The following is a 305-nucleotide window of genomic DNA, read 5'->3' on the forward strand; positions in this document are numbered from 1 at the left end:
ATGTGTCCTTGTGATGGACTGGAGATCTTTCCAGGGTGTCCCCTGCCTCTCCAACACTGATGGCTGGACATGGGCACCTGTGACCCCCGCAACCCTAAAAGGAAGAGGCAGATAAAGATGATGGATGGATGGATGGATGGATGGATGGATGGATGGATGGATGGATGGACAGACGGACGGACGGATGGATGGTTGATGGATGGATGGATGATGGATCGATGGATGGATGGACGGATGGTTGATGGATGGATGGTTGATGGATGGACGGATGGATTGATCGATCCTAACTCTGGTCCTTGAGGAAC

General features: G+C 52.1%; 1 protein-coding gene across 1 annotated transcript in view; it reads left to right on the top strand.

The window, feature by feature from the left end:
* Nucleotides 1-305, top strand: part of LOC119417394 (IQ motif and SEC7 domain-containing protein 2-like) — a 22,075-nt gene that overhangs the window by 3,875 nt on the left and 17,895 nt on the right. The window lies entirely within an intron of this gene.

This window comes from Nematolebias whitei, chromosome 11 (assembly GCF_014905685.2).
Source record: "Nematolebias whitei isolate Nwh7 chromosome 11, NemWhi1, whole genome shotgun sequence".
NCBI lineage: Eukaryota > Metazoa > Chordata > Actinopteri > Cyprinodontiformes > Rivulidae > Nematolebias > Nematolebias whitei.